The following is a 13,061-nucleotide window of genomic DNA, read 5'->3' on the forward strand; positions in this document are numbered from 1 at the left end:
CACTCCTATTTCCCCCCCCAATTTTTTTATTCATTTTATAAAACAAATAAAAAACACAAACAGAAAAGGCAATACAAACAAATTCTTGTCATATCCTTATTTTTCTAAACATTGTTAAGTGGGCTTCCCCAAGTCCCCCTATCTGATTTTCATTTTACTTCATCTTTAACAGTTTACATATATCAATAATTTCTAGCCATCTTTTTAAAAAAAATCTTAAAATAACTTCACCTTTTATCACTTACAAATAATACTCTTTTAAAATACCCTATCTTCTACTTCTACAGCCTACACCCACTTCCAAAGCTATTCTAAGATTTAAATATTAACGTATTTTTTGCAAATATTCCTTAAACTTCTTCCAGTCTTCTTCCACTGTCTCTTCTCTCTGGTCTCGGAGTCTCCCGGTCAGTTTGGCAAGTTCCATATAGTCCATCATCTTCATCTGCCATTCTTCGGTAGTTGGTAAATCTTGTTTCTTCCAATTCTTCGCTAGCAATATTCTCGCAGCTGTTGTGGCAGACAGAAAAAAAGTAACATCCTTTTGGGGGATTTCACCCCCCACTATACCAAATAAAAAAGCTTCTGGTTTTTTAATAAATGTGTTTTTCAACACTTTTTTCAATTCATTATAAATCCTTTCCCAGAAGTCTTTTACCAGGAGCCACTCCTAGGAGCCAAGAGGTCTTCACCCCCCCCCCATTAAAATATTTGAGGGGGCTGCCCCCCAGTTGATGGGCACTGCCATTCAGATGGTGTGCATGCATCGAGTTATATGATCAATTATGCATGGCGGGGCTCACCTGGGCCCCCCAATATTTGAATCAAGTTGGCACCCCTAGTGGCTACTAGCCACGAACGGTGTGTACTACTGCATTTCAGCAAATACTCTGAATACTACCAATAGCTGAGAATTGCAAGTGGGAGAGAGGGGCTGCTTTTGTGTTCAGACCCTCCTCTTGGGCTCCTGGGTTTTTTTGGGGGGGCATCTGTTTGGCTGCTACTGTGAGAACAGGGTGCTGGACTGGATGGGCCTCCTTTGGCCCAATCCAAAAATAATTATAAAATGATAGAAAGAGATTTTCTAGGCTAGAGGGAGGTTTTCCTTCATCTCGCATTAACACTGGAACTCATGGACATCCAAGGAACCTGAACGTTGGGAGATTCTAGTTACAGGAAGGTAGCCGTGTTGGTGGGATGCGGGTGGCGCTGGGGGTTAAACCACTGAGCCTAGGACTTGCTGATCAAAAGGTCGGCGGTTCGAATCCCCGCGACGGGGTGAGCTCCCGTTGCTCAGTCCCTGCTCCTGCCAACCTAGCAGTTCGAAAGCACGTCAAAGTGCAAGGAGATAAACAGGTACCGCTCTGGCGGGAAGGTCAATGGCGTTTCCGTGCGCTGCTCTGGTTCTCCAGAAGCGGCTTAGTCCTGCTGGCCACATGACCCGGAAGCTGTATGCCGGCTCCCTCGGCCAATAAAGCGAGATGCGCGCCGCAACCCCAGAGCTGGTCATGACTGGACGTAATGGTCAGGGGTCCCTTTACCTTTAGCCATGTTGGTCTGCCATAGTTGGAACAAACAAACAAAAAAATTCCTTGCAGTAGCACCTTAGAGACCAAGTAAGTTTGTTATTGGTATTGTATCTGAAGAAGTGTGCATGCACACGAAAGCTCATACCAATAACAAACTTACTTGGTCTCTAAGGTGCTACTGGAAGGAATTTTTTTTTTTAATTGGGAGATTCAGGAGAGATAATAATATATACTTCACGCAGCACAAAGTTGAACTGCGGAACTCCCTTCCACTGGAGGCAGTGGGGGTCACAAACCTAGATGGATTTTAAAAGGGATTGGACAGAAGCCGGGAGCCGGTCGCACGGTCCAGAGCTGAGCGCTTCCATAGCCACCCTGCAGAGGGCAGTAGCGACACGCATTTCCCTAACCAGTGGCCCACACTGCCATTCCATGGGCAAAGATGGAAACCGTTTCTCTCTCTCCCTCTCTCTCCCTCCCCCTCTCTCTGTGTGTGTACAGCCCTCCAGAAGGCAACTCTGAATCGCGTTGCCAGTCGGGTGGCTTTCTGAAGAGGGTCTCTTTTGGGAAGGCTGGCGAATCAAATTAACCGGCTCGCCAGGCACAATTACGGGGAAGCCCGCGGTGTGAAATGCGCCAAAATTAAAACCCGCCGTGCAGGGAGCCAAGAGCCTGCCTGTGGCGCAGAGCTGGCTGCATCAGGTGGCGGAGGAAACGGGGGGGGGGGAGAAGCGGGTTCATCCGCAGTGCCAAGGAGGCCCCCCCCGGCCCCCGCTCCCACAATTCTCTCTCGCCCCCTGCCGGCACTGGGCCCTGTGTGGGACTGGCAGCCTGGCCGTGTGCAGCGTGGCTCTCTCGCTTCCTCACAATAAAACGCATACAAAGCCATAAAACTGCAGGGCCGGAAGGGGACCCGAGGGTCATCTAGTCCAACCCCCTGCAATGCAGGAATCACCTTGGGACACGGGCAAGAAAAGCAGGGATGCGGGGGCCAGGAAGGACAGAACTAGGTCAAAAGAGAGCGCATTTGAATTTGTTGTGCATTCAATTATTTATCGGGAGCCGCCCCACTTAACAGCACGGCCTCCGCATAATGTTTTAGGACCTTGGACAGCTCTGGGGCTTTAAGGACACCCACCCGGGCGCACTGAGGTGGCCACAATGTGAATGTCGTGCTTGCTGCCCTCTCAGCTTACATGGCGCCCTCCCCAACGGAGCACCGTCCAGGGCTCAAGAACGTCGGAACAGCTCTGAATCAGGCCTGGGGGGCCCGTCCCAGTCGCTGGAAGCCGCTCTTGCGCTCAGGTTCTCGGGCTTCCCTTCGGGGCCCCTGGGTGGCCCCTGGCAGAGCAGGGTGCTGTTCCGATGGAACCTCCAGGTCCAGAGGCAGTCTATCTCGATTCCTGGCTTCTTAGGGTCATTTGGCCACGGTGCGGACAAGAGGCTGGGCTGGATGCTTCTTCCCCTTTGGCCTGACTCGCCGCAGGGAGATCTACTGCGCTAGCAGAACCTCCATGCCCAGCGGCAGTCTACTTCTGAATGCCAGAGAGTGGGGCCCGCACAACTGGAGAGCTGCCTTTGCGCTCAGGTCCTGCTCGGGGACTTTCTTTTGGCGCACCTGCTTGGCCACCGGGCAAACAGGAGGCTGCGCGAGACGGGTCCTGATCCAGCAGGTTCTTCTTGCAAACCAGAAGCCGCGGAGCCAGCCTGGGCTCCCTTCTCGCCGCCTGCCTGCCTGCCTGCCTTCCCTCCCCGCCCTTCCTCGAGCGCCTCGGGCACAACAGGCTCCCTCCCGCCGCGCGCCGAGCCCCATGAAAGCCCATCTGTGACAATCATCATAACAATCATGACGATATTTATACGGAGCCTAATGTCTCCGAGCATCCTCCAGGAAGCCATGCCGAGGCGGGCGCGGCGCCCGCGGCTCATTACGAGCCGCGCTTCGCCGCTCCGGGCGCCCGAGGAGAAAGAAGGGAGGAAGGCGCTCATTACAGCTCTTCTCCTTGCCTCGCCAAGCGGGGAGTGGGGGGCGGAGAGCGCTTATCCCACCCCTCCCCACACCGCACTTGGCAGCCGGGGTCTCTGCTGCCCCGAGGGGACAGGATCGCGGAATGGTAGAGTTGGAAGGGACCCCCAAGGGGCATCTAGTCCAACCCGCTCCTGCAACGCGGGAAGCGCAGCTAACCTGGAGGAGGAGGAGGAGCGGCAGGTTTTGTGCACTGGTGGAGAAAAAGCGCGGAGGGATCTGGCCCACGGGCTCGATTCACCAGCAGGAATCACCTATGCAAGCTTCGTGGGATCAGTGGCGTCCCAGGAAGTAGGGTTTTCTATCCAAATCACGGGTGGGAAGGATTAGGCCCCAAAACGGGCGCAACAAATGCGAAGCTCTCTGCGTCTGGCGCCCGGGATGCTCTCCAAGCCACCGTCCCCCTTAGCCACAGCGCTTACCCCAAGCCACGCCCCCTCTGCCAGACCACACCCCATCTTTAGGTCACGCCCATATCCCGGGCCACGCCCCTTACCGCTCTTGCTCCGCCCCTTCTTTGAGTATTTTTACCTGGTTGGAATCTGTCCTTGAACACAGACTGAATGCATCTTGCCCGCTTGGCTGGAGGATAGAGGGGTGGGGGTGTAAATTAGCATATGTTGCCCCACCCACTTTGGTTCTGGCCCTGCCCAGTTTCTGGCGCTTCTATTCAAACTAGTCCTGTATTCAAAATGGTGAGGACTAGAACCTTGTTTTGGTTTTGACTGAAGGGCCACAGAACTGTGAGAATAGGATGCTGCGCTATGATTGGTCATTGGTTGGCTCCAGTAGCCTGGCTCTTCTCGGGTTCTTATGGAGCCTCCAGGTGCAGAGGCACTCTATCTGGACGCCCAGGTTCTCTTTGGCCCCTGCGAGCGGAGGATGCTGGACGAGACGGGCCCCCTTTGGCCCGACCCGGGCTCCTCTTAATGTTCAAGAAGCGCCTCTGCCGTCACAAGCAAATTGTGGGGTTCCCTCCCCGCTTTTTTCCCGGGGACGCGAAGGCAAGCAGGGAAGAAAATGAAAGCCTTCTGACGCGGAGCAACAGGGAGCAAGGAAATAATTTGCAGGCTTCTGCGATGGCTTTGGGGACTGTGGCGCAGGAAGCGGGGCCTCCCCGACGAATAATTGGCAGGGCTGGAGGCCTCGGGCTCCGCGCCCGTCCCTCCGCGCGCTCTTCTTCGCAGGCAATTACCGGCTCTGCCTCCCCGGCGCCCGCTCGCCGTTCCTGCCGGGGTGACCTCCATTCTCTGGCAATTAACGGCTCGCCAAGAGGGAGGCTGCCAGGTAGAGCTCTTCCCGGCGGAGGGAGAGACTCATTAGGAGAGCGGCAGGTAATTGGAGCAGATGGAAGGAGGGGGAAATGAGGCTGGGGGCGCCCCAAGGCGGGGAGAGAGGGAACGGAGGAGGGGGGAGCCCCCAACCCAAAATGCAAGCCCCGAACACGCACAAACAGGAACGCAGAAGCTGCTTCAGGAAGAGCCAGGCTGCTGGTCCATCAGGCCCCGTGTTCCCTACTCTGACTGGCAGCTGCAGCCCAGGTTTTAAGGGCAAGAGACGCGCCCACCTGGAGATGCTGAGGGGGCTTCTGCAGATGCTCGTCCACCGACCTGCAGCCCCACCCCCTTCAATTTAAAGGAAGACTCCAGTCCTCCTGGTTCAAAACTTGAGGAGCTATTCTAAGATTGGTCCATCTGGCTTCATATTGTCCACACTGATTGGCAGCGGTGTCCGGGTTTTAAGGGCAGGAGCTGTAAAAGAGCTGTGAGTCAGCCAGGAGGGATTTGAACTCGCAGCCAGGAGCCCACCTCTTCTCTCTGAACCCCCAACTTTCTTGTGAATTGCCTTTTCTCCACCCACTGGCCCCAAATGGAATCCAAACCTTCCTGCGTCGACAGCAGGCCTTCCTGGGCTGACTCTTTGCCTTCTCCTCCCTTCTCATTTGGTATTGGGGGAGGGAGGAGAGAAAAGGGGGGGGGTCTTCATTGGAAGACCGAGCCCGTTGCTGCAAGCGATTGCCACTAGAGGCTCATCCTGGAACTGCCACCCCCGTAAAAGGATATTTTTGAAAAATGCATTTCCATAACCATTTGCTAGAGGCAAACATCTCTCCCTCTGCCTCAGGGACAGCCTGGGCTTCTGGGGAAAGGAATCTGGACCCCCCGCCCCAGGCAGAACTGATGGAAGTCTCAGGAAGATCACCCCAGGAGGGTGTGGAGATGGAGAGCTGTACCTGGAGAAAGAAGAGGGAGGGACTTCTCTCTGGGTTCAAAGGAGAATCCAAGCCATGAACCTTAGAGGAGGAACTAGCCAAGATGAGAAACTAGGCTAGTATCAGTGGCGTAGCGTGGGTTGTCAGCACCTGGGGCAAGGCAAGTAATTTGCGCCCCCTAACCCGTGGATTTGCGCCCCCTAACCCTAACCCCCAGATGTTGCGCCCGGTGCGGCCGGCCCCTCCTGCACCCCCCACGCTACGCCACTGGCTAGTATGGTTTGGCCCTTTGGCTAGCAAGTGGCATTTGTGGTGTCCGTACAAGTGTGAGATTTTTATGCCAGCGGAGGGAGGCAGAGCAACCCTCTCTCTCTCCCACTGCTGGAAGGAAGAGGAACTGACTTGTTCCTTCCAGAAGAAAAGGAGAGTGTGGTCCATTTCCAAACTCATGCACCAGCCTCCATCCCCAGTCGGCTGTCGTAAACCAGGTCAAGAGGCCAAACTGCACACCCAGAAACTGCCTCCGTTGACCCAGGAGAATCAGTCCCATTTTTAAAATCTATGGTGTAAAACAATTCCCTATGCTTCTGCTGATGCAGCCGAGAATAGCCTTAGATTTTTTTGCTGCTGCATCGCACTGTTGACTCATGTTGAGCTTGTGGTCCACCAAGACCCCTCGATCTTTCGTTTGTGCATCCTGCCTAAGCGCAGAACCTGACATTTGTCCCTCTTGAAATTCGCTTTGTGAGGTCGGGCCCAGTTCCCCAATCTGTTGAGGCCATCTGGCTGAACGTGTGTCAGACGCCATCGTGCTGTATTTGTTCAGGGTTGTTGAGCAGACACTGAGCAGCGGGTCGGACTGGGTGTCTTCTGAAGTCTGCTGCTGCTGCTGCTTTAGAGATCCCCTTCAGGCAGCTCCTCTGGGGGGGGGGGGGAGAGTGAAAAGAAGGCTAGTCAGGGCGGGAGGGAGCAGCGGAGCTGGGACCCTGCTTTGCCACCCCTCCCAAATCTGGCCCCGAGGCACTTGGTAGGCCTAGCCTTGCCCCCTGCGCTCTCCATCCCATGCCCAGACTCTTCTGCTTGGCCCTGCTCCCAAAACTCACAGGGGAGACCCAGTGCCAGGGCCTGACAAGTGCCAACGCCAGCTAAGCTGTCTGCCCCATGGGCCAGAGCTGCTTTGACGGAGGTGCCATCCGCACACACACACCCTGCCCCATTCACCAATTCCTGGAATGCACTGCCTTCTTCAGAGCAGCCAGCCAATTCTCCGCGAAGGACGTCTTTCTCTCAGTTCTCCGCAAAGTATTTCTTTCTCTGCCCGGTGGGCTCCTGGGCTCCTGGAAAGGGGCGCAAACAAGCCCGTCGCGCCATCGCAAAAGATTAGGTGCTCATCGTTGTTAACACGCTGTTTCCTCTAAATAAGTAATTTGTCCCCAAACTTGTGTTCAATTATTAAACAAAACACGGGCATAATTTGGCTGTTCCAGAGATGAAGCAGTGTGTGCAGAGTAGTCCGCGGCTGCCTTCTCCTCCTCGCTTGCAGGCGTCTTGGGGGCCGCCCTTGAAAGTGGGTGAGGGGGCAGGGAGCCAGCAGGGGTCCAGCGCCCACAGGATGAGGAGGGGGAGCGGGGGGGGGGAGAAAGTGGATGTGTGTCTATATGCAGGTAGATGAGATGAGGGGCGAGAAAGAGAGAGAAAATGGGGGGAGGATGGGGTGCGTTGGTGAGTGTGCATGTGTGCATGTGGGGGGGGGAGAGAGAGGGAGGAAAGGGTTTGGGAGATGAGTGAGAAAAAGAGAATGAGTTGATGATAGTTGAATGATGTAGTCAGGGCCAGATTGAGGTTGGATGAGGCCCTCAGTTACTGAAGGTAATGGGGCCTTTTATATGTCCAGTGTCCTTTGTCAACAACAAATTGTCGCTGTTTCTTGTGTTGAATATATGCTATATGGTAACTGATGGACCTAATAGGTATCTAAAGCCATTTGCACATAGCAAATAGGAGCCTACACAACACAATACACTGTTGCTGTATGTAGGTTTTATTTTATTTGGTTTTTACCTTATATTTTGGAAATGTACATCCAGTTTTTTTCCTTTAAATTTTTTGGGGGCCCCCAAGAGAGTGGGGCCCTAAGCTAGAGCTTGTTTAGCTTATATGTAAATCCGGCACTGGATGTAGTGTTGGGGGGGGGGAGGGCCTACCTGGGGGGAAGGGAGAAGATGATCCAGGTGAAGGAAGACCTGGCTATATACATGCCCCGCCCGCCTCTGGATCCTTCCTGGGTTGACAATTCACTTTTGAACATTTGGACTGTTAATGGAGAAATCTGAGGGCTCCCTTGGAGGAAAACCAGGACACCAGCCAGGAATACCAGAGCAAAACATCAGCCAGTAGGCTTGGTCTTTATTGAAGACTGTCGCGACAGGACTCCCACCTGCCACCAGGTGGAACAAGATGGAAGCCCCCAACAAAAGAGAACCCAAACTTTTATTAGTTACTAATCCCCCAAACTACACCCCTAGAACTACATCACAACTACATCATGACTACATCATTGACACATCACAAAAAGGAGGGGTTGAGGGAGGAGTTGTGGAGGTAACCTGAGTGTCTTGTCACCTGGCTGGTTCCTCCTTTCCCCCTCCCCATGAGTCATTTCCAGAGGACAAAGGGGAGTTGGCAGTTTCCTGCCCCCAGAGGGAAGAGCTGATCATTGTCCTTTGTTCCAGTCCGTGTTGAATCCACTCCCATATGGAAGTCCTTTGTGACCTTGATGGTCTTCTGTCTGGGACCATGAAGGTTGGCATGCCAACTGGGTAGGGCTCCTGTGTATGTGCTGGTATGGTTAAGAGATTATGGCCGTGCTGTATCAAACCATCCCCCTTTGATAGTCCTTCCTTCATGGAGTAAAATAAAAGTGGACTGGTGTAAATCCGGTGTATGGTTGATTTACTATGAATTTATAACAGAAACGTCGCGTATGTCGTGTGTGAGTGTGTCGTGTTTGTACAAACTGAATGATTGGGGGGGGGTGTCCTGCAACAGGACAATTCTAAATCCCAGTCAAATCCCAGTTAAAGCTCTGGGTTTTCCCAGTAGTGATGCATGGAAGTGAGAGCTGGACCACAAAGAAGGCTGATCGCCAAAGAATGGATGCTTTTGAATTCTGGTGCTGGAGGAGACTCTTGAGAGTCCCATGGACTGCAAGAAGATCAAACCGATCCATTCTGAAGGAAATAAGCCCTGAGTGCTCACTGGAAGGACAGATCCGGAAGCTGAGGCTTAGGTCCCTATGGAACCTCCAGGTCCAGAGGTAGTCTACCTAGATTCCTAGGTGCTTGGGGGCACTTGGCCACTGTGGGAACAGGAGGCTGGGCTTGATGGGCTACTTCCCTGATCCAGCAGGCTTTTCTTTCATTCTTATGTTCTTATATGGATCCTGGCCCTGGCGCCTTGAGCTGGGCTTGCCAGCTGAATGGGTGCTGCCCCATTTTGAGTTTGACATCAACTCATAGGAAGTGCCTACAGAGGGTGGTGAACACAGCACAAGATATGATGGGATGTCCCGTGAATCCGCTGGATGAAATAGTGGAAGAACGTTGCCTCAGGAGAGTGAGGGAAATTCTCAGGGATGATTATTCACACCCTGGCCGGCATTTCTTGATCTCCTGCCCTCGGGCAGAAGATATAGAAGCATGATTAGTTGCGCCAACAGGGTAAAGAACAGCTTCTATCCGTGGGCTGTTAGGCTGCTGAATGAAAAGATAACAACAGGGCAACTGTCAGTAAACGAGGGGAATTAAGACTAAGAGAGCTGAGTGGGGGGGGGTGCTCGTGTAATCTCACCCTATACAGGTTGTACGAGTGACAATAAAGTATATCAATTCAATTTCAATCAATTTCAATATGGTTGAGTCCAAGCAAAAACTCCACCTCCATTTGCTGTAAGCTAAGATTGCCACCTTTGGTTGGGCAAAATAAAGGGCAGGTCAGGATGAGCTTGAATATGTGAAAAAAGACGTCTCCTTTGAAGTCCCAACAGGACACGGGACACTTTTCTCTCCGAAAAGGATGCTCACGTTTTTCTAGGGATGGGGGGCAACCCCAGCTGCAGCTGCTCAACCCCCAACCCGTCCATCTTTTCTTCCACCACGAGCAAATTCCTTCCAAAGTCTCCTCCCCCCCCCTCCTGCAACCCCAGAGCCGTTGAATTATTCTGCAATAGGGAAATTTGTGGGTTTTTGACAAATCACGGCCGAGACCTCCTCCCTCCTTCCCGCCCTCTCCTCCGAAGGAAAGCTCTCTTCAAGGAGAGGATCTGATTAAAATAATACATTAGTCGGGCCTCAAACTTGTGCAATAATATCATGATTAAAAAGTGCAGCTGGGTGATGAGAGGCCTGCGGACGGGGAGGCAATTAAATCAATCTTGGAGGAGGAGGAGGAAGGCCTGAAAAGAGATGGGGGGGGGGAGGACTTGAAAGGGAGGCTTAAAGGAGAGGAGCGGCAGGCTTAATCGGAGCAGCTCAGAAGGTCTTAAGCTGAAGCTCAATGGAGTTATCTCTGGTTCCACGTAGACCAAGAAGAAAGGCAAGGAATGTAATCTGGGGGGCGGAGGAGAAAGGAGAGCTAATGGGGGCCCCTTTACAAACACCCCGCCCCCCACCCCGCTCCAAACTTCTCACCAACGTAACTCCCAAGCGCACAAACCCTGCATGTTTTGGCAGGATCTCAGATCTTGGGACTAGGTTGCCTGGGAGATCAGAGTTCGAAACCCGCTCAGATCAGCTGGTTACCGCCTCTCAGGGCCGTTGTGAGGGTGAGATGGGGATGAGGAGAGCCAGGGACCTGGAGTGAGGAGGAGATATAAATGTAGTAACGGATTTGTGCAAAGGATGGAGATATGCACAGATTGAAGAGCCTGGCTGCTGGGGGCCCCCCTAGTCCAGCCTCCTGTTTCCACAGCGGCCGACCATGTGCCCCCAAGGGAAACCCCCAGAGCAGGATCCGGGTGCAAGAGCCCTCTCCCCTCCAGGGGTCTCCAGCAATGGGGATTCAGACACATCCTTGGTTTTCTGCATTGTATTGAAATGAATGTAAGTCAGGTCAATCCGTGGGCACCAAGGCAGGTAACATTGTCTCTGGTGGAAAGCAAACTGCAGCAGAACAGAAGCAGTGCTGCTGGCGACGAAGATGGCTCAGGGGGGAAATCTTGGCTGCCTCAAATCCCTGTTGAAAAACAAGTAAACGGTAAGTTCTCTCACAAAGCCATGGGTTGTGCCAAATGTTTGTCCTACTCAGAGCAGACCCATTGGAAATAGACCCCTGCCCCCATGCATTTCAATGGACCCATTCATATTTTGGAGTAGAACTCAGTTGGGTGTGATCCTGGGCTGGCCTGCTCCGCGTTTGCAATGCTGCACGCAATGATTAACCTCATAGAATCCTAGATTTGTAGGGTTGGAAGAGACCCCCAAAGGTCATCTAGTGCAACCCTCTTCAATGCAAAAGTCTCCAGTGTGGACCCCTTACTCTGTTTCCCCTCTGCTTGTCTTCCCACTAACTTCTTCTTCCAAACCTCCAATTTGTGGGTGAAATACGAGGCGGCATAAAACCTCCCCAAACTAGCCTTCTCCAAGGACGGCACGCTGGCTTTTATGACCCCAGAGCACGTCGAGAGTGCAACTTTGCGGCCGTCACAGCAGCCGCATTATTTACTGCCCAGCTACGCCTCTAATTAACTGCGGTGAAAAATAATATTTATCCCTGTGTGATGGGGAGCAATGAATGCAAAAGACCTTTGATGGCGAAGATATAGTCTCCCGCAGAGGGCAAGGCAGAGAGAGGCTTATTCGCTGGGTGTCGTTACAGGCCCGATAAAACACGCAGCGCACTCCGGGAAGGATATACGAGGGTCTATAAAATATTATAATGAGCCTGGGACCACCAGAGACCCTGGCCAGCACTCCAGCTGGAAGGCCTGGATGCCAGCTATGGTAGAACTTGGATTTTCTGGAGGGTCCGAGGAACAAAAACAGCACCTTTAGCTATGGATGCCATGAGGCAGCGGTGGTGTAGTGGTTAGAGTACTGGACCGGGGAGAGACCAGGGTTCAAATGCCCCTACTCAGCCATGAAGCTCATGAGGTGTGACCTCGGGGCCCAACCGCTGCTTCTCTCAACCTAACCTACCTCACAGGGTTGTTGTGGGGGTTAAATTAAGAGGCAGGGAGAACCATGTACACCACCTCAAGCTCCTTGTGGGAGGGGAAAGGTGGGATGTAAAGGTCAATCAATCAAGCCCCCCCAAAATCTCGATCCAAGATCACCCAAACTTTAAAACCCTTTTTTGTGTGGGGAGGGCTCTCTCTCTCTCTCTCATGTTCATCAATGTTTTTATGCCAATCTATAAACCACAGAGCCTAGGGCTTGCCAGTCAGAAGGTCGGTGGTTCAAATCCCCGCGACGGGGTGAGCTCCCATTGCTCGGTCCCTGCTCCTGCCAACCTAGCAGTTCGAAAGCACGTCAAAGTACAAGTAGATAAATAGGTACCGCTCCCTAGCGGGAAGGTAAACGGCGTTTCCGTGTGCTGCGCTGGTGCTGGCTTGCCAGCTGCAGCTTCGTCACGCTGGCCACGTGACCCGGAAGTGTCTTCGGACGGCGCCGGCTCCCGGCCTCTTGAGCGAGATGAGCACGCAATCCTAGAGTCGGACACGACTGGCCCGTACGGGGAGGGGTACCTTTACCTTTATGGTGCAACCACATTTGGAATATACAGAATTTTGTGTGTCTATAGTTCTGGTCGCTTCAACCCCACCCAAAAAATGGGGTTGGAAAAAGTTTAGAGAAGGGCCACCAGACTGATCAAGGGGTTGGATTGACTCTCCTACGGAGAAAGGATGCAGGATTTGGGACTTTTTAGTTTGGACAAAAGCTAATCTTGCACCAAGGACTTGTCTGGACATGTTTGCCAAAGTTAACCCCTCCCCTTTGGTGACATGTCAGTGATGCAGCAATGATGCTGTATGAACTGTATTCTGGGATGTGGTGGGAAACTTTTAAAAGTCTTTGTCACCCCATCCTCGGGGTTCAAATTTCCTCTTTGAACCTGTTGTGCAATAAACTTTGGTCTACAGCTATTTGCTCCGGTTGGCTGGACTCCTTCCTTTATTCCGCAGGGACCCGCAGGCTCTGCCCGACCAGCTGGGGGACGGAGCAGCCTCACACCTAGATTTTTTCCTTAACAGTGAGGAAGAGGCAACATGATAGAAGTTTAAGAAATAATGCATGGA

General features: G+C 52.7%; 1 protein-coding gene and 1 long non-coding RNA gene across 2 annotated transcripts in view; one reads left to right on the forward strand and one right to left on the reverse strand.

Annotated features, from left to right (window-relative positions):
- The window catches only part of LOC310751719 (uncharacterized protein), a 950,206-nt gene that overhangs the window by 21,797 nt on the left and 915,348 nt on the right, over positions 1-13,061 (forward strand). The gene's annotated exons all lie outside the window — the stretch shown is intronic.
- LOC310751618 lies at positions 5,218-5,877 on the reverse strand. Its single transcript, XR_014542634.1, has 2 exons — positions 5,789-5,877; positions 5,218-5,372 (listed from the first exon to the last, which is right to left on the reverse strand). It is a non-coding gene; the product is annotated as an uncharacterized lncRNA (long non-coding RNA).

Source organism: Podarcis filfolensis, assembly GCF_964270895.1.
Source record: "Podarcis filfolensis genome assembly, chromosome: 16".
Lineage (NCBI taxonomy): Eukaryota > Metazoa > Chordata > Lepidosauria > Squamata > Lacertidae > Podarcis > Podarcis filfolensis.